Raw genomic sequence first — 22,368 nt, 5'->3', positions numbered from 1 at the left:
TTAGGTAAAGTAATTTATATATATATGAGTTTGGTTTTGTGGGCAAAGCATAAAGTGTCGAGCTTTATGTAGGGTCCCCAATGCACTGTGTTTTGTGTGTTTTTGTCGGTTGTAGCTTTTGTCATTTTCTATCATGTTCTTGTCTAAAGGTTGTTGGGAATGATGTGTAAAGAATTGGGTGTAGGCTTCAAATTTTTAGGTCTTCCAACTTCCAAAAAGTTGAATGTAGTTGAGTGAGAGACTCTAAAATTTCTCCACTCATTGATGCTAGTTCTAACAATGTGGGTATGGTAGGTTTAACATTATGTTTCTTAAAAGGTCTTGAATAAAAGGTTTTGAATTCGTATGTCATATGGTCCCCAATGCACTGTGTTAGATTAGCATCCCAATCTTTCCATTACTTTACACTTAAGATTAAAATAAAGAGAGTATATATATTACATGTTATTATTGGTCGACAAAAGCTATTTAGGACAAATCTCATCCCAATCTGACTTTTTTTCTTTTGGAACAGAGGAGGCACTGTTGTTTTTGTGAGTGAAAATGATTGTAAGTTTATGTTTTATTACTCTTAGTTTAGTTATTTAATGGGGTAATTATATTTTCCCCCTATGAACTACAACCCCCTGTCAACATGCCCCCATGAACTGACAACTCGACCAAAATAGAGCATTCAACTACTATGTTTACAGGTTTTTCCCCCTTCCGTCAGTCAAAAGGGTTAAATCTGATGGTCAACGCCTCATGTGACCGTCACATGCCGTTTTACAAGTTTTTCTTCCTATTTTACCCTCACCTTCGTTGTCAGTTCATGGGGGCATGTTAGAAGAGTTCATGGGGGGGAAAAGTAATTACCCAAAAAAATTAGAATCTACGCCAACAATTTTTATTTTTGATAAGTAAACGCCAACAATTCTTTCTACAATTCAAATTGATTTCTTCATATTTTTATCTTAAAATTTTAAGTTTACATAATTAAACTTTTATATTTACATTGTTCTTTTAAATATATATATATGAGCCATGCACACTTCAATAAAACCAATTCAATAAAATTCCAAAACACATTCCCATTTATGGTACAAACAAAAAAGCATCATGTGTCCAGAAATCTGCCATAGCGTTGGATGATAAAAGATGTGGTACCAGTTGTAAAGAGACGACATGCATTTTTTTATCGGATTCTTTTTTTTTTTTTAGTAATGTTTCTTGCACAAATTTCGTACAACTTTTGTATAATTCTAACAACTTTTTTTAAGATCAACCATTGGATATTTAAAGCCCACACGTATGAAAACAGATCCAATGGTTTGATCATTAAAAAAAAATAAAAATGTTAGACTTGTATGAAAGTTGTACAACAATCATTTTTTTTTTACTTGATCAGCTGTACAAAAATTGTTGGCATAGATTTTAATTTTTTTGGGTAATTACCTTTTCCCCCCATGAACTACCACCCTATTCTAACATGCCCCTATGAATTGACAATGAAGATGAGGGTAAAATAGGAAGAAAAACTTGTAAAACGGCATGTGAATGTTACGTGAGGCGTTGACCGTCAGATTTAACCCCTCTGGCTGACAGAAGGGAGAAAAACTTGTAACGTTGGTAGTTGAATGCTCTATTTTGGTCGAGTTGTCAATTCATTGGGGCATTTTGAAAGGGAAGTAAATAATGAGAAGTGACTAGTGAGGAATGACTGATCTTTTAGTTAATAGGTCCAATTTGTTAGAGTTAAGTGCCCAAGAATACAAATTCTATTAAGTGGATGCTCATCCACACATTCAATACTAAATAGCACCTGTTATATAATGGATACCATATGTAATGTATAATATGGTGTGCTAATTTGTTGCCTAGTATTGCAATTGGAATATGCTCATTAACTTCCAACTTTTTGATTATTGGGAGACTATAATTTTTCAAAAGATTGAAACTTGTTAGGACATTGTTAAATTACTGCAAGATGAACTATTTATGTATTTCTCTCCTTGTCCTTGTCCTAGATTATATTTACTGTATAAAAGTGTGCTAATTACTTGTTAACTTAGTGCTACTTCAATTCTTCATAACATAATTTTTGTACTTTGTACAGAAATGGATCCAGTGTTTGATTTAATCATTTACCATCATGGGTCCCTTTTCGGACACAAGATGGAGTATATAGGATGAGACATTATGGAAATTCAACAACTAGATGCAGACAAGTTTGTCAGTTGAGACATTACAAATGTACTAGAAGAGTACTTGGGGTATCGATACAATGACATACCGGCAATGTACTACAAGTACGACGATCAAAGCAACGAATATATACACTGTCTGAATTCAAACAAAGATTTTGAGAATATGGTAAATGGGATCATAAATGGTCGCAGGAAGAGGTTACATGTGTTTGTAGACCATGAAGAGGAGGAACCAGTAGAACTGGTCCCGATTGAAGTGGTGGCCCCAATGTTACTTCTCTCTCAGACTCCTTCAGAGGTGGAGATTCAATATTCCAAGGATGATGTGCCAAATCACAGTTCACAACCAGCGGATCAGCCTACTGTGCAACCAGCACAATAGCCTGCCTGGAAGTTTGTTCGAAAGTCTGCTCAGGAACCTCGGAGGCAGCCAATCCGGTAGCCTCGACAGCAGCCACAACAGCAGCCTCAAGATGAGGATGAGGAGGAGGAGGAGGAGGAGGAGGATGAGTACCTTGAGTTTAGTGACTTTGAATTCACTGATGGAGAAGAAAACATCTTCACTGAAAGTGATAAAAATGTTTTACGCCAGGCGAGGGAAGAAACTAGCAAATGGTATCAGTCATGGGATAAAGCATCTACATCAAAAGAGGGATGTGATGCAATAAATGACCCAGATGATATGTCTTCAAATAGTGAGACATTTGACAGTATGGGCAGCAAGGAGGATGATGAAGGTGAACATCATCCGAGAAGAGTGAGGAGGTATCCCGAGTGAAAGCCGAAGCGGGACCTTAAAGAAATAGTGCAATTATCAGTAGGGTTGAAGTTCAGTAACCCTACTGAGTTCAAGAAAACCTTACAAGTGTTTGCAGTGCAAAATTCATTTGACTACAAATACCAGAACAATGAGAAAACGAAGGTGTCCGCAGTCTGCAAGAAAAATTGTCCATGGAGAACACACGCAAGCTGGTCCAACTGCAAATCATTCTTCCAGATCAAAACCTTCCACTCAGTTCATAATTGTTGCAGCCATTACCACAACAAGCGGGCAACAATACCTTGGGATGCTAATAGATATATAGACAGTTTTCGGGACCAGAGAGTAGGGCTGGCAATTTTGACATGACCCGATAATCCGACACGAACACGACACGAAATTAGCGGGTTTGGGTTTACCTTAAACGGGTTTGGGTCTTAAACGGGTCGACCCGTTTATGACCCGTTTATCTTGGCTTGACGGGTCGTGTCACGGGTCACCCGCGGGTGACCCGCCAGACACGATTATGTTTTTTTTTTTAATATATATTTAAATTATTATTTAATTATTTATTATTATTAGCTAAGATAAGAAAACAAAAACAAAAAAACCCTAACTTCTTCTTTTCTTTTTCATTCACGCCGTCCCCCCCCCCCCTTCTTCTTCTTCTTCTTCTTCTTCTTCTTCTTCTTCCATTTTCTTCTTCTTCTCCCAGTTGTTATGATTTTAGATACAGCCCTCATAACACCAGTCTCTCTGCTGCGCCGTCGTCCTCGTCTGGTTCTTCGTCCTCGAAGCCCTAGTGCCCTACGGTCTCTCCAGTGTGTCCGTCCTCGAAGCCCCAGTGCCCTTTGCTAACTCCCTTCGCCGAGTCGCCGGTCGTGGACTCGTGGTCTCGTTCAAGCTCGGGCCTTGGTCTACAGTCCCCGACTCCCCACGCCTGAGTCGGATTGCGCCATGAAATTGAAGAGCTTGGAGGCTGGAACTCAGGGCACTGTTTGGGCTCTAGTACAGGTACCTTTAGGTCCTCTTCAATATCTACTGATTCTAATTTCTACTTCAATATTTACAAGTAGGCAAAGTTTTAATTTTTGATGGATTTTGCGATCTGAATATTTGATTGTTGATTTGAATCATTTGATTTTGTTTTGATTGCTGAAAGTGAACATTTAATTGAAATTTGAGGTTCTGATTGTGGATTTTTTTATTTGGTTTTGAGATAATTGCTTGCCTTAGCTTTGAATGTTCAAACGGGTCGTGTCGGGTCGTGCCGACCCGATACGACCCATTATGTTAAACAAGTTTCGCGGGTCGTGTCGGGTGACCCGTGAAATAATCATGTCGTGTCGTGTCTGGAGCCCCGACCCGTTAACATAAACGGGTCGTGTTTGGGTCTAGCTTAAACGGGTCGCGGGTCTTAACGGGTCGTAACCGGGTCGTGTCGGGTACCCGTTTTGCCAGCCCTACCAGAGAGACTTGAAATCAAAAGCTTTGAGGGAGATGATCAGGAGGGATTACCATGTTGAGATGAAATTGTTGAGTTGCCATCGTGCAAAAAGAATGGCGTTGGAGCTCTTGGATGGTATAGATGGTGAGCAGTACAGGCACACCAAGGAGTACGCCAATGCATTACTGCATTGGAATTAGGGTTCCTCAAAGTACATTCAGCGAGATGAAGTGTTCTTCTAGCGGATGTATGTCTCGTTGGCTGCCTCAAGCAAGGCTTCTTGCTTGGCTGTAGGCCAATGATCTGTGTAGATGCTTGTTTCTTGAAGGGGAAGTGGGAAAGTCAGTTGCATGCAGCAGTTGCAAGGGATGCAAATGATCACATCTTTCCGATAGCATATGCTATATGCGAGTTTGAAACCAAGGACACATGGACCTGGTTCTTGCGAGCACTGTTGGAAGAAATTGGGTACTCTCGTGAGCATATGTGGTCATTCATGTCCGACCGTCAAAAGGTAATATTTAGTGTAATTATCTTGTGCTCCTACAAAATGTACTCAAAAATATTTTAACATGTCTCTACTGAATATTATCAAACAGGGGTTGATTCAGGCTTTAGAGGAACTGATGCCTGGCTTGGAGCACAGATACTGTGTCAAGCACTTGCATGCCAACCTGAAGAGGAAAGGCTTTAAGGGGAAGGAGTGCAAGGATGCTCTTTGGGGTGTAGCCAGGGCACCCAACGAGATACAATTCAAGTATTACCTTAAGGTAATCAAAGGAATGGACCAGGGTGCATACAACTACCTTGAGAAGGTTAACCCTAAAATGTGGTCACACCATGCTCTTAGAATGAGCAGCTACAATGACATATTGCTGAACAACATTGCGGAGGGCTTCAATGCATAGGTGATGGAAGCGAGGGACCAATCGATTATATCTTGTTTTGAGACAATACGGAGGCAGCTGATGAATCTGTTTGATAAGAAAATGGTTGGAGCAGCAAATGCAACTAATATAATGTGCCCTATGATCATGAAAAAGCTGGAGCGAAATAAGGAGGCTGATGATTACATATGTCATTGGAGTAACAACCTCCAGTTTGAGATTGACCACAACCATGAGCCTAGGAGGATCGTTGACCTTGAAGCAAAAACTTATGGATGTGGCCAGTGGCAGCTGAACGGTATTCCCTACCCTCATGCAATTTGTGCAATATACAAAAGCAGGTGATACCCTGAAGAGTACATCAGCAAATGGTACTTAATGGACACATATAGACTGTTATATGCCCCCAGTATTCATCCAATGCCTGGACCCAGTGACTAGCCCATTAACCGTGATGTAGACCCTATAAAGCCACCGATTCCCAAGCCACAATGCGATAGGCCAAAAAAGCTCAAGAGAAGAGGCATTGATGAGACGGAACCAGATGAAAGTATTAAGGTCACTCGAAAGGGCTACGATGTATGTTGTGAAAATTGTGGTAAAAAATGTCATAATGCTGGAAGCTGCAGCCAACCTGAAAATCAAAATAGGAAGAAGTATCCCAAGAGGGTTAGGAAGCCGAAGCCAACAACTGTGAGTTATAATATAATTTTTTTTTTTAACTTTACGAAATAACCATAAATTGATTTATAATTGAATGTTATGTATTTTCTGTGTCTCAAGGAGGACTCTCAGAAACAGTATCTACCCCTAGAAACACTACCCCTAGAAACATTGTTAGTCAACCATCTACAAGTCAACAGTCACACAACCCTCAAACTACAGGTCAACCATCAGGCAACTCTCAGATTACATCTCAACCCATCAAGAATAGAGAAAGGCGGGTTTCTGACCTATACAGGAGGTTGGCACAGGTGAGCTTCTCATAAAGTTTGTGTGGATTTTTCGTTAAGGACAAAATATTAATTTGTTACTTATTACTTGCAGCTTTGGGAATAAAATTGAAATTCAGTGCATCAGTTGCAAGGAGGATCGCAGCAGGATTAGAAAACTGATTGTGTCTTTGACATTTGGTCCATTAGTGGTGTATGTAAATTTTAAGATCTAGACATTGAATGCGAATGATTGTGAAGTTGTAAAAGATATGGATATGTAGAGTAACGCACATGTTGGTCATTTTCTAAACAGGTTTAAGTGTAACAGGTTGAGTGTGTGTAACAAGTTGGTCATTTTTGAACAGCTTTAATTGTAACAGGTTATTATTGGTTTTGGTCATTCAAAATGGTGAATGTAAATTTTGTGAATCTCGACATTGAATGTGAATGAATGTGAAGTTATGAACCAGTTGGGCAGGTTATTATTGGTTTTGGTCATTCAAAGTGGTGTATGTATATTTTGAGATCTAGACATTGAATGCAAATGATTATGAAGTTGTAAAAGATATGGATATGTAGAGTAACGCACATGTTGGTCATTTTCTGAACAGGTTTAAGTATAACAGGTTGAGTCTGTGTAACAAGTTGGTCATTTTTTGAACAGTTTTAATTGTAACAAGTTATTATTGGTTTTGGTCATTCAAAATGGTGAATGTAAATTTTGTGAATCTAGACATTGAATGTGAATGAATGTGAAGTTATGAACCAGTTGGGCAGGTTATTATTGGTTTTGGTCATTCAAAGTGGTGTATGTACATTTTGAGATCTAAACATTGAATGTGAATGAATGTGAAGTTGTGAAACATGTGGACATGTTATTATTGTTTTTGTCATTTTTTGAATCAAGATTGATTGTGTTTTGTTCATTTTTTTTGTTTACAGAATGAATTGTTTCATCAGGTTGGTTTCTGAATAGGTTATTTTGTTTAAATAGGTACCATTTATGATAACAGTAAAAAATCGAGGTACCATTTGTGATACATTTGCAAAACCCAGGTACCATTTGTGTCACTGTGAAGTTTTGTTTCAGATTGCTACTTTGATACATGTTTTGTTTCAAAATGCTACTTTGTAACACAACATGTTGCAAAACATGCATACCAAACGTAAGCAAATAATTTTGTGTAAATAGGTATCATTTATGATAAAAGTAAAAAATCGAGATACCATTTGTGATACATTTACAAAACCTAGGTACCATTTGTGTCATTGTCATATTTTGTTTCAAAATGCTACTTTGTGTTACACAACATGTTGCAAAACGTACATACCAAACGTACGCAAATAATTTTGTGTAAAAAGGTACCATTTATGGTAAATGTACCAAAACTAAGGTACCATTTATTGTAACTTTTAAAAACTAAGGTACTAGTTTTGCTACATTTAAAAACCTTGGGGAGCATTTGTGATACAACTTGAAAAACATTTGACCCTTTTTTTTTTGTATAGAAATTTTATAGAAATACAATTAAGTGGCCATGCATATTACATTGTATTCCCAATTGTTTATTATGACTGATTGTGTCTTGTTCATTTTTTGCTTACAAATGGATAAATTGTTTTGTTTCAAAATGTTAGTTTGATATAGGACAATTCAAACTTACATAATTCACATACATATGTCAAACTACCAAGTCACTTTAGAAGTGCAACACAAACAACTAACAACATTGTAAACCTTGACAACAACAAAGCATACATCAAAATTTTATCTCTTGCCCTATATATGTCATTTTCCTTCTCTAGACACTTGATGATTTCCATGTGTTTATCATCCGCCTTCTCCAATTGCTTAGCCCTTTCCATACAACTTTCCATTTCATTCTCCAAGTCTTTCATCCTTGTCACCAATGTACCAGTTTCATCCTTCAAGTCATTAACCTTATTCATAATCTGCTTTAAGACCTCCACACTCCTTGCACAAGTTGGTTTGTCCAGCCATTTGAAAATTTTGCATGCAGATTTTGTCTGCATGTTGAAGTATAGGAAGTTAGTAAGAACCCACTCAAATTATCTTGTGGAAGTTCTTCAATCATAACAACAACAAAGCATACATGAAATTGCTTGGAACTGCTTATTCTTGAGTTGTAGGTGGCGCAACCCCAAAATCTTCTTCTAGGGTTTCCTTAGTCCAGGAGGTCTTTAATGGTGTTGGTAAATCGTAATAACATATATACAACATCCCAACACGCCTCACCGAGGAAGATCCAGTTGATAACTACGTTTGATTCAAATGTCAAAACAAAAAAAAAAAAAAAAAAAAGATTAAAAAAAAATCCTAACTCAAAAACAAACTAATGGGTTTAGAACACACCATGTCTGAAGAACGGGAAACTTCTTTCCCTCCCGAATCTCATAGACGACTTGATGATGCCATTTGTCCGATTGTTCAACAGTTGCTCGGAAGAAACGGTCGTGCAGGACCTGTGGGATGCCACAAAAATATGCGCCGACCTTATCTGCTTCAGTTCCTAAGCTTGATTTGGGGAGATTTGTCGAGCTGGAGCTGGTTAGGGTTAGTGGTCAGGGTTTTCAGACATTTGTGGAAATAGGGGAGGAGGAAAACGGCTTGTTCAGTTTTTAAATTTCTCTCTTTTTGAAATAATAGTATGTGATTATGTGCGTAGGATGTCTGAGGTGTGCACGGGGACAAATGTCGCGCATATACGCCGACACTTGTAGGATGACATGGCTGGATGTTAGTTTTGGACGGAAAATTGGAAGGAGGTACTATTTCCGTCTTTTCCCATACCACATGTACCACCTATGATAAAAAAAACAAAACTCAGGGGGCAAAAAATAAAGTTTTCAAACCACAAGGGTGTGTAGGGTATTTAACCCTAAGACACATGGTACATCAACTCTCAAAAGTTGAGAGCAATCAGTTCATTTTTGGGATTTTTATTCAATTAACTTACACATTAGAGGTATTCCCGCCGGCAGATCCGACAAGCCTTTGTGCTGATTCTTCTTTTCTCACAGACATCAAAGGTGTGCTTAATCCTAAATTCTCAAGACAGATTTCTGCATCATCATATACAATAAGAGTCAAATTATTTAAATGTTGGAACAGTATGTTCCTATCTAGATAAAAATCAAAATAGGACAATCGCTTACTACGCCCTTCCTCATCTTTGGGTGCCTAGGTATCTACCGTAAGCCTTTCCTTGTTTGAACCTTGCCCTTAACTTTAAGGCTATGCCATCCTAAGGTGCTACTAAATGGGAGGATCTTATCAACGTCCATGAATGATAAATTATAGATCGAACTGCCAAATTGGAAAAAAAGAAAAGAAAAAAGAATATGTGAGAGACTTCCAGGAATTGTGCATTCAATTCAATGATTCAGTATATGAATTACATTAAATTAATTACATTAATCTGAATCATTCTATTATTTAATATATTTAAATAGAATAATATTAAATTAAATTATTTAATTATAATAAATGATAAATAGATAATAAATAGAAATGAAGAAATTAATATAGATTTAATATATATAATAAATCTAGAATATATAGATAATATAGGGATAATATAGAGATATAAGCGGGTAGCGAGAATCGAACCCGCATCGTTAGCTTGGAAGGTTAGGGGTTATAGTCAACGTTGATTCATCATTTTTAACGTCTCTAAATCAAAACCGACTGTGAAACTTTGGTTTCATTTGGCTCCTTTATGTAAGATGGAGAAATTCCACACTTTATCTCAATGGAATTACTTTTATTTTTTATATTTTTTAAATTTTATATGTGTGTATATATATATATATATATATAAATTGATATATATATATATATAATATAATATAATAAATAAAAATAAGAGGTATTTCATACCTTTCACTCAATGAGAAAATGGGCCAGATTCTATAGGATCAAACCTATGAGTCTTAAGGAATGATGGAAGGGAATAAAAAGAGAAAAGGGAGGGAAAAATAATCAAAAAAAATAAGTAAATAAAATGAGTAGAAGGGCCTAGATTCCAAATGAATGAAAACATAATTGAATTGGGGCATTGGATTCTTACCAATGTTTGCGTTATTCAAGCCGACATTCTCGCTTCCGCTTCCTCTACCACTGCTCGCATAGGTGCTTCCCCCTAAGGCAGAACGCTCCCCTACCGATGCCTTTTTACATCCCACGACTTCGGCAGATCACTCAGCCCCGTTCATCTTCGACGCAAGAGCACTTGTTCAGTGAGCTATTATGCACTCTTTCAAGGTTGGTTGCATCTAGGCAAACCTCCTGGCTGTCTCTGCACCCCTACCTCCTTTATTACTAAGCCGTCATTTAGGGACCTTAGCTCACTACAAAAAAATTGCTTATTAGCGGCCAACAAATTTGGCCGCTAATGATGTTATTTTGGCTGCTATTGCTCAATAGCGGCCAAATTTGGCCGCTAATAGTCCGACGCTAAAGACTATTAGCGGCCACTTTTTTTGCTCGCCGCTAATAATTGTTTTATAGCGGCCACCAAGTTCGCCGCTAAAAGTAATTTTATCCGCCGCTAATAATTGTTAACTGAGTCTAAAATCGCCACTAATAATAGACTATTAGCGGCCACATACGAATAGTTAAAACTGTCGGGTATCTACTATTAGCGGCCACACGTATGTGGCCGCTAATAATACCCGATTGTTTTAATTATTAGCGGCCACATTTGTGGCCGCTAATAATAGCCTATTAGCAGCCACACATATGTGGCCGCTAATAATACCCACTGTTTTAAAATGTGGCCGCTAATACTATTAAAAAATCGAAAAAAAAATATATATATATATATTAAAAAAAAAATAGATCCATTTATCTTCACTGCATTAATTAAATCTCTATATGCTAAACACCCTTGCGTAAATCGTTTCTCTAAAGAAAACACTTGTTCCAGTATCAAGCTTGATCATATAACACCTACAAATGAAGTAAATAACAAAATGTACAACTTATACAGCTCTGAGACAATTGGAAGGTTCAGTTCTATACTCCAACAATGACCCTCACCATAAAGGAGTTTTGGGAGAGCCACAAGTACCAATATATAATTTCACACGGAAACCGACAACAACAAGGTTCACAATTTGTAGCACATAATCGAAACCTGCAGGATGAGAAAGTGCATCTCAGTTTTGGAAAAGGCTTATGTACCATGTTTAATAAACACCAAAGCTATGTAACTTTGTAAATCATGCACAAATTGTATTCATGAAGAACTTCTACATGAGAAACCAATGTACATCACAAATAGAATCTTCTGAACAACAATGCATGTGCCTATGTGAGTGCATGCAATATCGAGTGCATTTATCATTTCTAATCAGTAATATGTCATATGGATGTTTAAAAATGATTAGGTTCATTTAACAATGTGTGCTACAATGAAACTGAAAGTATTCAATAATGTGTTTGTATCATGGTATAGAGGAGTTGGGCATGCAGACACACAGCCGTACAACCATCGGACATATCCCATTTCATATAATGTTGGTATAAAGAAAGTAGTAACAGTCAAAACCTGTCTGCCAATCCAAAATTGACCAGGCCCAAATAGCACCTAAGGGCACTATACTGATGGGCTTTTTGCCTCTATTTGCAAAAGATCAGCATCCGCTCCCTCTATTGCGACAACTTATAATTCTTCTACGTATACATACTCAACGCGCACTGTCTTACAATAAATTTTTCTAACTCAACTTCCTAACTTCACATATGCGCCTCAAGATATATGTTTCACTAGCTTAAACCAGCTCAAACTCATTCATATCCAACTCAAACGCATTGATACTCTTGATTCCTAAGAAGACATGAATAACAAAGCAAATTACACATTTAAATTTCGAATTTTGATAGATCGGGTTTTCGCACGACCAAAACCCCACTCCACTGAGAAGTCACTAATCCGCCCATTTGGCTTAGTTGAGACTATTATCCCAGACCCCAGAAAACAAAACAACATAAAAATAATATGCCCAACTTTCTGTTTCATTTTCTTTATCTCTAACCCAATGTTCTCGGAATCCGAAAAAAGATTTACGATAAGAAATTGCTCAGAGACATTAGCTCGTAACACAGATCATCACTCAATGCTTTAAACCAGAAGCAAATGACAGCAACAAAGAAATGAAAACCGACAAAAGCCAACAATATATAGCAAATAATGCTCAACAAGCTGCAGACTCAAATCAAAGCACAATAGACAATTTTGGATGAAACCAAAACACAAAGCTACTGGCAGCAGCAATTAAACATCTTTCACTAACCAAACCCAGATTTGTCTATGAAAAAACTAAAGTGAACTTTGAAAGCCAAACAAATCAAAGCTCTTTTTGGCCCTCATTAGAGCTAACCCAGTTCCTCTATCCTTCTCTCTCAATATTCTATCATCCAACTGGAATACATTATCCATTCACTTTCTGTGTACAGACCTCGAGTAGCATTTTGCTAACAGGTACAGAACTGGGTGTATACTAAATTCATGGGTATCACTACAATCTCAAAATTCATGGGTATATACTAAATTCATGGGGTATCACTACAATCTTGAAATTTTAAGCAAAAATACACTATATTTCGGTTCTGTAGCAAGAACAAGAAAAAGAAAACAAATTTCACGGATGTAATGGTACAAAAACGAAAAGAACAGAGAACAAAAATACAGTAAATTTCGTGGATGTAAGGAGCCCAGAAAAATTATGCATGAAAATGAAAAATCGATCGGTGATAAATTACCTTTTGGTCGTGAAGAAGAAAAACCCCAAACAAATTTGACCCCAAACAAACCCCAGGTCGCCGGATCGCCCCTGGTTCTCTCCTCTCCCGTCGAACTCTCTCTGTCTCCCGATCTCTCACTCTCCCTCTCTCGGCATCTCTCTCTCTTCCAATCTCTCACTCTCTCGATCCCTCTCATTCTCTGTTTCACTCTCTTTCTCAAACCCACTCTATGTGAAGCCAGGAGAAAGAAAAGTGAAGAAGAAAAGAAAAGAAGAACAAGAAAGAAAGGGCAGGCCAAGGAGAAAGGAAGAGAAAAGAGGAAAAAAAAAAGAGTTTGAAATTTTTATCCAAAAAACAGGGGGAGCGGGACGCGAAAAATTTTGTGTCCGCGCCATGAAAAAAGTAAAAGTATTATTAGCGGCCAAAAAAGTGGCCGCTAATAATGTTTAAAAAAGTTTGAAATTTTTTTCCAAATAACAGGGGCCGCGCGGGACGCAAAAAATTTTGTGTCCCGAGCGACACGAAAAAAGTAAAAATATTATTAGCGGCCAAAAAAGTGGCCGCTAATAATTGATTATTAGCGGCCACTTTTTATGTGGCCGCTAATAATATTTTTACCATTTTTTTCTTTTTTTTTTTTTTTTTTATGTTATCAAAATTTTCAGTTTTTTTTTTTTTGTTTTTTTTTTTAAAAAAAAAAAAAAAAATCTTTTTCATTTTTGTTTTTCTTTAATTTTTTAAAATTGTTTGTAAAAAATATTATTTTTTCTTCGAAAAATTGGTCTATCGAGATCGATCGATCGGATGATCTATCGGTCCTATTGGTCTATCAAGATCGATCGAATGATCTATTGGTCCTATTGATTGATCATGATCTATCGGTCATATTGATCGATCACGATCGATCGGATGATCTATCGGTCCTATTGATCGATCACAATCGATCGGATGATCTATCGGTAAATCATCCGCTTGATCTTGATAGATCCATAAGGTCGCTAGAATACAAAGCATACCTCTTCTATCGATCATGATAGATCAATAGGATCGATAGATCATCCGATCGATCATAATCAATCAATAGGATCAATAGATCATAGGATCGATAGATCATCCGATCGATCTTGATAGACCAATAGGATCAATAGATCATCTGATCGATCTTGAGAGACCTATAGGATCGTTAAATCATCCAAGATCGATCGATCCTATAGGTCTATCAAGATCGATTGGATGATCTATTGATCCTATGGATCAATCGCGATCGATCAATAGGATCAATAGATCATCCGATTGATCTTGATAGACCTATATGATCGATAGATCATCCGATCGATCTTGATAGACCAATAGGATTGATAGATCATCTGATCGATCGTGATCAATCAATAGGTCCTATTGATTCATCCGATCGATCGTGATCGATCAATAGGACCGATAGATCATCCGATCGATCGTGATCAATCAATAGGATTGATAGATCATTTGATTGATATTGATAGACCAATAGGATCGATAGATCATCCAATCGATCGATAAGACTGATAGATCATCCGATCGATCATAATCAATCAATAGGATCAATATATCATAGGACCGATAGATCATCCGATCGATCGTGATCAATCAATAGGATCGATGGATCATCCGATCGATCGTGATCGATCAATAGGATTGATAGATCATTCGATTGATCTTGATAGACCAATAGGATCGATAGATCATCCAATCGATCAATAAGACCGATAGATCATCCGATCGATCGTGATCGATTAATAGGACCGATAGATCATCCGATCGATCGTGACTGATCAATAGGACCGATAGATCGTGATCGATCAATAGGATCGATAGATCATCCGATCGATCGTGACCGATCAAAAGGATCGATAGATTATCCGATCGATCGTGACCGATCAATAGGACCGATAGATCATCCGATCGATCGTGACCGATCAATAGGATCGATAGATCATCCGATCGATCGTGATCAATCAACAGGATTGATAGATTATTCGATTGATCTTGATAGACCAATAGGATCGATAGATCATCGAATCGATCGATAAGACCGATAGATCATCCGATCGATCGTGATCAATCAATACGATTAATAGATCATTCGATTGATCTTGATAGACCAATAGGATCGATAGATCATCCAATCGATCGATCAGACCGATAGATCATCCGATCGATCCTAATCAATCAATAGGATCAATAGATCATTCGATCGATCTTGATAAACCAATAGGATCGATAGATCATTTGATCGATCGTGATAGAGTTCAACTGATCAAACTTCACACAATAAAGGTTTGATCGATTAATATGATTAATAAATCATCTGATCAACCATAGTGCATTAATTATGAAAAATAATAATAATAATAATAATAATAATAATAATAATAATAAAAAAAAAAAAAAAAAAAAAAAAAAGAAGAAGAAAAACTAGTTTTCTATTATTTTAAAAAAAAAAAAAAAAGAATGATTTTTTTTTTGTTTGTTGAAAGAAAAACCAAAAATTAAAATTTTTTTTTTTTGAAAAAAAAAAAAACCAATTTTTCGAAAAAAAAAAAAAAAAACTACAAAAAAAAAAAAAACAAAATATTTTTTTAAAAAAAAAAAACTGAAAATTTTGAAAACATTAAAAAAAAAAATTTATATTATTATTCTTAACTTTTTTTTGAAAAAAATAAAAATATTATTAGCGGCCACATAAGTGGCCGCTAATAATCAACTATTAGCGGCCACTTTTTGTGGGCGCTAATAATTTTATTAGTAGCTAAAGCTTCCCGAAATTTACCGCAACTCCCGCCAAGTTATTAGTGGCCGCTAATAATCAACTATTAGCAGCCACACATAAAGTGGCAGCTAATAATCAATTATTAGCGGCCACATAAGCGGCCGCTAATAGTTCTGGAAAACAATTTTTTTTTTTTTTTTTTAAAAAAAAAAAACAAACTAAAAAATAAAAAGAAAAACTAGCTTTCTATTAATCTTTTTTTTTTAAAAAAATAAAAATAAAAAATAAAAAATAAAAAATAAAAAAGAAGGAAAAAGAACGATTTTTTTTTTTTTTTTTTGATAGAAAAACCAAAAATTAACTTTTCTTTTTATTATTTTAAAAAAACCAATTTTTTTAAAAAAATATTTTTTACAAACAAATTAAAAAAAATTAAAGAAAAAAAAAATTAAGAATGAAAAATAGATATTTAAAATAAAAACAAACAAAAAAAATGAAAATTTTGAAAACATTAAAAAAAAAAAAAAAAAAAAAAAAGGAAAAAAAGTTAGCACATATTATTTTGAAAACATAAAAAAAGGGTAAATATTTTTATGTGGCCGCTAATAATCCATTATTAGCGGCCACATAAAAAAGTGGCCGCTAATAGTTTTGGAAAACAAATTTTTTTTTTTTTTTTTTAAAAAAAAAACAAACGAAAAAATAAAAAGAAAAACTAGCTTTCTATTAATCCTTTTTTTTTAAAAAAAAAAAAAAAGAAGGAAAAAGAACGATTTTTTTTTTGTTGATAGAAAAACCAAAAATTAACTTTTCTTTTTATTATTTAAAAAAAAAACCAATTTTTTTTAAAAAACATATTTTTTACAAACAAATTAAAAAAATTAAAGAAAAACAAAAAAAAAATTAAGAATGAAAAATATATATTTAAAATAAAAACAAAAAAAAAATGAAAATTTTGAAAACATTAAAAAAAAAAAAAAAAAAAAAGGCTAAATATTATTAGCGGCCATATAAAAAAGTGGCCGCTAATAACTTGGCGGGGAATGGATTATTAGCGGCCACTTTTTTATATGGCCGCTAATAATCAATTATTAGCGGCCACTCTTTTGGCCGCTAATAGTTTTATTATTAGCGGCTAACGTCGCCGCTAATAGTTTCCCGGAATTTTTCGCACCTCCCCCGCCAAGTTATTAGTGGCCATTTTTAGCGGCCACAATTAGGTGGCCGCTAATAGTTTACAAATAACGGCGACTATTAGCGGCCAATTGTGTTTGGCCGCTAATAATATGATCATTAGCGGCCACTATGCGTTGGCCGCTAATAATGTGGCCGCTAATGATCAAATTTCTTGTAGTGGCTGGTGATCCGAGCTGTTTCCCTCTCGACGATGAAGTTTATCTCCTATCGTCTCACTGACCGACCTTGACTCGGCCTACAAGAAATTTCTTGCTTGAGGCTATGTTTTAGAGTAGTTGAACTAAACACCATGCACATAAATCCAAAAAATGTGAAAGATATTGGGTGTAATTGCTAAAGATTGTTGATTTTTTATTTTTTTTTAGTAGCAGTAAAAAGTAATTGATGTGATATAAACATAGCATAATACATAGTATGTTAGAGATTCATTCTTACAAATTCATATATAATCAACTTCATATATTTACATTCTTGCAAATTCTTGTATAATCAACTTCCCAAAATTCAGTAATCCCCGAAATCCTTTAGAAGATTCAATCTGATATGAACAGATCAAAGGCTAATTTGAAAGAAGGCAACCTCTACTATGTCATTTCCAATAGGTAAATTTTTCTTTTTTGGTTTTTCTATTATACCCAGTTGAAATTTGTGTGGTAGTGCATGTTTTGATGTTTGTGTGAGGAAAACTATGCATATGCTGCCCTAAGCTTATTATTTTCATGGGCTTTAATTATGAAAATTCTTTTGATGTTTTTGGGCATGATGCAAATTACCTCTACTACGTAATCTCCAATAGCTTTCTTTTTGATTTTTTTTTTTTTCTTATTATTTCTGTTTTCGTATAATGCCCAATTGGAAAACTTGTATGGCAGTGCACAAATCATTATGGAGTAATTTTAGTGTAATGATCTCTTAGCTAATGGATATTCTTATTCCTGAGAAGGGTTACCTCATTGCAATTACAAAATGATTTCCAGCTTGGTGCTGACTAATAATGTCCTCCCTAGCTTCTGACCCAGTTTGTTTCTTTAATTTAATTTCATCAATTATATGGTTCTAATCAGTTAGATCATTGAAAATCTGACTATTTTTTTGCCGAAAACAAATCAACCCATAAGATGGTAAACTTCATTTTTTTTTTTTTTTCTCTTTTTCTATCCTAATATTTATCATCAATTCTACTACATTGATTTGATGAAAATGTCTTGATTCCTTCTGAAGCTGTAAGTCCTAACAATATGGTTGAATATCTGCATATTTTCGCATTTATTGCTTTTGGTTTATTGAGTTACGCATTATTGCTCATTTTTCTTTTGCCCCTTGATTTTTACTACTAACTTTGCACAGAAAGAGAACAATAGTATACTATAGATGAACAATGCACCAAATACATCTGCTTTAAATGGACATGTTGCTTCTTTTGCAACTTCCTCGATGGATTTTTTTTTTTTTTTTTTTTTTTACTGTTTCAAGGAAATGATTTTTTTTTTTTAATAAAAAAAATGCACCTGATACATTTGCTTTAAATGGACATGTTGCTTCTTTTGCAACTTCCTCGATGGATTTTTCTTACTGTTTCAAGGAAATGGTTTTTTTTTTTTTTTTCTTGTGCATGTAGTTGATTGGAAACTATTTTATTTGTCTAATTGATAATAGTTTCATTATTGATGAATGATGATAGTTTCAATATTTGATAGCAGAGCTTTGTGGAATTTAAGATAAGGGCATGCCTCTTTAGTCTAGGGAGAAAAAAAGGAAACAAATACTGACGGAAATATCTTTATTTTTTTTATTTTTTTATTTTTTCTTTCCCCAAGAACTATCACTATTTTAGCAAATTGATATTTTGTTTTGGTTTGATTAACAGATAATACTAGCATGACGTTTGGTTCACAAGCTACAAGGGAGTACACCCATGGGTCTCCACCAGAGCTGTTGCACATGCAGGTTGGTGGTGGTTTTGAGAGAAGAATATGGTCTATGAAATCGTCATTCATGCTCCCCTAAAAAAAATGAAGTCCTTAATTGGTAATAAGAGCATTAAGAGGCAATGCTTACTCTTTTAGTGGTTGTCACAAATATACCCTAACATGTTAAATTAAAAAGTGATACATCAGCTATGGAGCTGTGGAATTGTTGTTTATAAGACTGATTTGGTAGTGTTTATGTATAGGTTATTAGGACCATTGAAAAGAAAATATAAAAATAGATATGCTATTATGGTGATAATTCATACGTGTATGCTTTTTAAGGTTCATGATGCATTATAATGAAGAAACATTTAATAGAATTACAATTGTATGTACCTTTTGGTTTGAAGTAACTTATGTGTGCTATCTAAATTAACTCTCTTCCGTTTTCTTTTGGTAAATTACATTTACTCAATTTTATAATTTTACAATTTTACTTTATTTGTTAAGAAAATTCAATGTATATTTATTCAATAATCTAGATATTAAATCTATCATACAATATATGTATGATATTAAAATTATAATGTTAACAATTATAGTGATACATAACAACGGGAATCAAGCACGTGCATTGCACGTGCCATCTAACTAGTATATATATATATTTATATTTTTTTTCTTCATTTTTTAATAGTATTAGTTGTATATAGATATTTAATTAATGTAGTGAGGATGAATGGATCTGAAGTTTTTTTTAAAAATATAATATATATATATATAAATTTTTTTTCTATTTTTTAATAGTGGCCGCTAATAGTTATATGTGGCCGCTAATAGTCTAGTATTAGCGGCCACATATGTGTGGCCGCTAATAATACTAGAGTATGTTAACTATTAGCGGCCACATTTGTGGCCGCTAATACTAGACTATTAACGGCCACATAATAATACTAGAACATTTTAACTATTAGCGGCCACACGTATGTGGCCGCTAATAGTCTAGTATTAGCGGCGACTTTAGACTCGGTTAACAAAAAAATTGCGGCGGATAAAATTATTTATAGCGGCCACCAAGTTCGCCGCTATAAAACAATTATTAGCGGCGAGTCAAAAAAGTGGCTGCTAATAGTCTTTAGCGTCGGACTATTAGCGGCCACTCTTTAGCGGCCAAAATAACATTATTAGCGGCCAAATTTGTTGGCCGCTAATGAGCAAATTTTTTGTAGTGCCCTGTTATTTTGAGGTCAGACCTATATTCCTTGCTCATTATCAGACAATCACTTATTCACAAACCTCATGTGGGGCAAATAGTTTTCATTTCCCATCTCATAGAAAACCTTTTTTGCTCCGCTTAGCCCTATCCCCCTCTAGGGGTATTTAAATGATAAGTTATATAGGAATTGAACGATCCTATTTGGTAAAATATCTAGCTGAAAACTCCTATGTTCCTTTCATTACAATATTTTTGAACAAGTTCCTAGATAACAAGCCTAAGGGTTTTCTTATTGAGGATAACTAAGAGCACTTTATAAATATTTTGTAACCCTAATATATTTTTGCATGCATCTACTATTATATAGAATATTGTAAAATTAAAGATTGATTATACCCAATTAAAATCGATTTCAATTAATCCCTCATTACGGCTCATAATATAAGTAATTAGTAGGGATGATAGGATTTGAACCCATAACATTTTGTACCCAAAACAAAGGCTTGGTAAGTTCCATAGCTTTGGGTTCGTTATCCTGATCATGATTTTCCTACCCCCAGGAGGAAAGGCCCTTCCCTTTTTGGCCGGTTGTGGGCGAGGAGGGATTCAAACTCCCGACACTGTGGTTCATAGCCACGTGCTCTAATACTCTGAGCCACTGGCCCCACGCCGTCTCCACTGAATCTGTTCATGGGAGTATCCTAAAAAAAGAACATTTCCTCTCCCCAACCATTTTGGGTTAAGAAGATGTGAAAGGGTCTCTCTCTCTCTCTCCCTCTATAAGAATAAGAACAATACATTCTGAATGTGACATGGTTTGGTTCTCTCGAAATAAATTGATCCATGGCAACCTTGTGCTTGATGCCATCACTTTGGCCACCCAGATTAAGAACCTCTCTCTTGAACACCTTTCCTTCCTCCTTTCGTCATTGGGAATCCCTTACAGAAAATGTCTTCAAGATAAACTTTTGCACAGCCATCAGAGAGGGGTTCTCAATGCAGGCAGCCATCTGCCATGATTCCTATGTGCATATTTTATTCACTTAACCCAACCACCTTAATTTTCTTTTTTTCTTTTTTTTTTTTGTTCGCGTAAGGAATTCAAACATTATTACAGCTAAATCAATTATAGGGCTCCCATGTGACCCCAACACATGAGAAGTCCTTGCTGCCATCCTTGCAGCCCAATTGGTTGTCTCTCAAGCTTTAGTCCTTTATTCTAGGAGACTCACATGTAACATGTTGTTCTGCTAGCCATCAACAGCCCTCTCCCCACTCTTGATTGACACATCACTCTAATAATTTCGGACATTAAATCCTATATTTCCTCTCCTTGTAAGTGAAAAATCATAAAAGTTAACATAAATACAAAGTTTTGACCCACCAGTGGCACATTGGTCCGCTTCTAAACTTCTTTCTGGTAGAATTTTCGTCATCCCTCACTTGCGTCTCTCAACCCACCTAGAAAGTGGAAGGACCCCCCTAGCATGCAATTCTCTTTCTTTTTCTTTTTAAGTTTGTTGTTCTTTTCTGGTTTATTTGTCTTACTTCTAACAAAAAAAAAAAAAAAAAAAAGTTCAAAATTTATACTAGACCGAAAATGGTGTCAAATCTTCAGACGTTTTACCCAAAAAAAAAAAAAAAAAAAAAAAAAAAAAAAAAAAAAAAAAAAAAAAAAAAAAGAAAGAAAGAAAGAAAGAAAGAAAAGAAAAAAAGAAAAAAGAAGGACAAATATGAGAATTATATATGTATCTTTATTTTACACTTTAATAGACTGAGTTAATAATAAAAATAAAAAATCTTTCAACTTAGTTTGGAACATAAACTTGGGTTAAATACTTTTTTGCTTCACATGGTTTAACAATTTTATTTTTTGCTCTTTATGGTTCATTTCTTTTCATAGATAGTACTTCGATTATGGCGAAAGATGAAAATGATACTTCTATCCAATTTCCGTCTAAAAATTGACTGAAATCCACGTCTCATGCCTTAAAAAATTAATACGTGGCCATATGCATAATTTTTTTTTAAAAAAATTAAATTAAATTAAAAACTCTAAAAAAATTGAAAAAAATAGGAGTGGTTGACTGGTTTGGGGTAGCCGAAACCACCACCAAGAGCTTTGCATATGGCCTAGGGTGGGTTCAGCCACCCCTCCAAGCTAGGGTTTGGCCCTTTGGGGTGGCGGAACCCACCCCCCAAAGGCCATGGGGGTGGTTCAGCTACCCCCAAACAAGTCATGGGGTGGCTCCAGCCAGCCCCCTTTCTTTTTCCTTTTTTCTTTTTTCAAATTTTTTTTAATCATACATAGG

The sequence above is a fragment of the Alnus glutinosa genome, chromosome 2, assembly GCF_958979055.1.
Source record: "Alnus glutinosa chromosome 2, dhAlnGlut1.1, whole genome shotgun sequence".
In the NCBI taxonomy this organism is placed as follows: domain Eukaryota; kingdom Viridiplantae; phylum Streptophyta; class Magnoliopsida; order Fagales; family Betulaceae; genus Alnus; species Alnus glutinosa.
The sequence above is the reverse complement of the archived record's forward strand: the minus strand, read 5'-3'. Positions refer to the sequence as shown.